Source organism: Limulus polyphemus, unplaced genomic scaffold (assembly GCF_000517525.1).
Source record: "Limulus polyphemus unplaced genomic scaffold, Limulus_polyphemus-2.1.2 Scaffold24, whole genome shotgun sequence".
Taxonomy (NCBI): Eukaryota; Metazoa; Arthropoda; class Merostomata; order Xiphosura; family Limulidae; genus Limulus; species Limulus polyphemus.
Genome location: NW_013665634.1, coordinates 359974 through 363925, shown reverse-complemented (window position 1 = coordinate 363925; position 3952 = coordinate 359974). Strand labels below are relative to the sequence as shown.

At 34.7% G+C, this 3952-nt stretch overlaps 1 protein-coding gene across 1 annotated transcript in view; it reads right to left on the bottom strand.

Annotated features, from left to right (window-relative positions):
• LOC106458689 (potassium voltage-gated channel subfamily H member 8-like) overlaps nt 1-1640 on the bottom strand; it is a 127738-nt gene extending 126098 nt beyond the window's left edge. The window contains exon 1 of the mRNA XM_022385397.1: nt 1571-1640. The gene's annotated coding sequence lies outside the window, so the exon portion shown is untranslated. The remainder of the gene's footprint in view (nt 1-1570) is intronic.
• Nucleotides 1641-3952: the final 2312 nt, after the last annotated feature.

Below are 3952 nucleotides of genomic sequence, written 5' to 3'. Positions count from 1 at the left end.
TGGACCAATTACACTTGAATCGTTGGTGATACCCCTGGTCTAATTACACTGGAATGGTTGGTGGATACCCCTGGACCAAGTACACTGGAATCGTTGGTGATACCCCTGGACCAATTACACTTGAATCGTTGGTGATACCCCTGGTCTAATTACACTGGAATGGTTGGTGGATACCCCTGGACCAATTACACTTGAATCATTGGTGATACCCCTGGACCAATTACACTTGAATCGTTGGTGATACCCTGGACCAATTACACTTGAATCATTGGTGATACCCCTGGACCAATTACACTTGAATCGTTGGTGATACCCCTGGACCAATTATACTGGAATGGTTGGTGGATACCCCTGGACCAATTGTACTGGAATGGTTGGTGATACCCCTGGACCAATTACACTGGAATGGTTGGTGGATACCCCTAGACCAATTGTACTGGAATCGTTGGTGATACCCCTGGACCAATTACACTGGAATCGTTGGTGATATCCCTGGTCTTATTACACTTGAATCGTTGGTGATACCCCTGGATCAATTACACTTGAACCATTGCTGATACTCCTGGACCAGTTACACTGGAATGGTTGGTGGATACCCTGGACCAATTGTACTGGAATCGTTGGTGATACCCCTGGTCTAATTACACTTGAATCGTTGGTGATTCCCCCCGGACCAATTAAACTGGAATCGTTGATGATACCCTTGGACCAATCTAAAACTTAACTGGAATCTGTTGAAGTAAAACAGACTCAAACTCCCATAGATATTAATTGGAACCTGTTCGATAGCTTTTAAACATAGACACATCTATCTGATTGTATTTTTTTTCAATCTGAATACTGTTAACAGTATATAAAAATATAAAGAATTCTGTTATTTAATTCTACTCTTCTAACACTATATCCATTTAAAACTATTTCGTTCTCAGAACAGTACATTATAATATATTGCAATACGTAAATCAGGGCTCATTTGAGTATCATAAGTAAAAGCAAACGAAAACGGTTGGACAGGTATTTTTTACTTTGACCGTATATCGCAGATAAATGGTATTCTGAAACGATAGAATTCTTCTTATTTCTTCATAATTCAAAAGCTTGTGTTGATGTCCATTTTACATGAGACGTTTTTAAACTTAGTAGTAACATTTTGTAATAACTTCTTGAAGAGCGACTAGGAAAAGCCAACTTATAAAAATTTTGTCAGGTAAAAAACAGGCAATATTTTTCTTAGCAGAATAAACAGGAACTATTTCATCTTGACTCTTTTTTTGCTTCCTTCTACAATCAGTTTACAAAATACATGAGTACATTTGTATTTCAACCACATCATAAAATGGTGACTGAATTTAAACTTCAGAAATTGGCGACATTAGATATTAAACATTACATTTGAATTCTATAAATATATAATTTAAGGAGGAGGAGATAAGAAGAAAATAATAATAGTGATTATTTTTAGCTAATATTTAATTATCTATGAGTCCTAGTTAAGTTGTTCTATATTTCGAGAAATAAATACAAAAAAAAAACGAACAGCGAAAGCAGTAAGCAGATCTAGGATGCCTACCTCAATCCTGCAATCATACAGAACAGTAACCAATGCTATGGTTGTGAGCCTCTGCTCCAGATGTTCTTTGTTGTGATGCGTAATACGTACTGGTAAATCTCGTTGTGCTGCTCTCACTATCGACTGCGCGAGACGCATTTGTGCGATACGTTTCGCAATATTCATCTGCGCAAAAGTACTTGCTACACTTTCCACTGTTAGTTACCATAGTAACGAGATATAAAGGTATAGATTGGGTAAACCAGGAAAACATTGAAACAACCACATATGCAAGTGATACGGGCCAACTCATTAAGCCCATATTTTGACCGAATTTATACCCAATGGTCGAATAAATTACTCATCGGATTATCCTAGGTTAGAAGTACTGCATTCATTATAGCACATATATGAGGACTTGAAGTAATAGAAACAAGAAAAAACTAACAACCCATTATCACGGCTACAATCTGCATTTCTTAGCGCTTTAGAAAAATAGTAGAATTCCAAAGAATTACCATTCGATTAACTGTTTCTCTAAAGTTTATTGGATGAGAAAATGCGTGCATTAAAAGTATACGCTAATACAAATCAAAAATTAATGTTTTTAGTTACTAGATAACGATTAAAGCTTTGTGGCCAAATGTAAGATGACACAGATATGAAAGTATTATTGTAGTTTATCTTACGTAAACTTGTAAATTCATTTACTGCTAAAATTAACAGTAGAAATGCTTAACTCAAACAAAGATAAATTATCATAAACTAAAGTAAATCAATACAACGATCACTACCTTACACATAGAAACAACTGTTGACTGTTTTAACCTACAGTTTTCTATTGATGACCAATCACAAAGACAATTATTAACTGGCCATGTATAGTCGTCCAAAACATACAACCAATAACACTGATTATAAGATAAGATGTTCTGTATGTTACGGTTCTTAAATCACATGAGAAAAATTCATTTTTGAATTTAAAATTTTGTTTTATTTTGCTGTGATGCTCAGTTTTGCCCCTTTCAAGCTCATCACGTCACTAAATCCTCATTGTTTAAACTATCCTTAAGACTGGCTTACTTTCATATAGAAGATATAAAACGTTGCGAAATTCGCTTTAGTCGACAATGAATTTTATGTAAGAGATTATCGTTTCGCTTACTTTCACTTAACTCTAATGGAGAATTGGTAAATACGGTTGTTTTTTTTTATCAAATGCGTTTATTTTACTGGAGGGATAGAACTTATTCAGTAATGTTAAAAGTACAGTAAATAAAATTGTAATAAAATATACATTTATAATATAGTTTCTAAATGAAAAACGTTGTAAAATTGTGAAAAATGTAAAAATGCTGATACTTTGATTTTATTAAATATTTAATTATGCGTGATATTTTCAACCTGAAAGGCGCGTTATGCAACACATGGGTTAAAAGTCCAGGTCAGAGACACTAAACCACAAATCTTCCTGGTTTAGAACTACTGATAGAAAACGGGCAACCAGGTAGCAATATTTCCCACCTCACCCCACACGTACAGCTGAATATCTGGAACAAATTCAGTCACATATCGCATCTTGAATCTTCAACCTTTCGATCCCCAGTCCAGAATGCTAACCGCAAGACCACGTGCAATAAAATGATGGTGTTTTGAATATTTTCGCACATTTATTGAAAGTGAAACGAATAATAAAAGTACACGTGAAAATTTAACATCCATAAGAATACTAGGCACGACTGCGTGTTTAATATCATAGGAATACTAGGCATAACTGCGTGTTTAATATCATAAGAATACTAGGCACGACTGCGTGTTTAATATCATAAAAATACTAGGCATAACTGCGTGTTTTGTTTCTTTACCCAGCCACAAAAGAATTGTTCTTTTAAAAATGTAATTTATTTTTTTATAAAGTCTACGGTTTGAATAAATATTACCAGCTTTTAACAAACATACAACTCACTAACACAAAACGTTTTATACATTTCTTTCATTTGCTAAGCAGTTTTCTCATTTGTACCAGTTACAACCATTTCTAACACTTTAGGAGTTGAGGTAACTTAATATTTTTATAAAATTAGAACAACTGCACAAAACTTTCAGACGGAGCCAACTGGATGACTGTTCAACATCAAAGTTTTTCTCATGTGAATTATTAAAAACTTACCCCTAAATATTTATCATAAATCCTAAATCTTTATAGTTATCAAGGATCTTAAAAGTCACTTTCAGTTGACTATTCCACGTTTTTTTGGTCTGTTTTTTTTTTTTTTTTGTAGTTAAGCACAAAGCTACACAATGGGCGATACCCGTTCGGCCCACGACGGGTATCGAAACCCGGGTTATAGCGTTGTAAGTCAGCAGACATACCGCTGTGCCATTGGGGGGGGGGGCACGTTG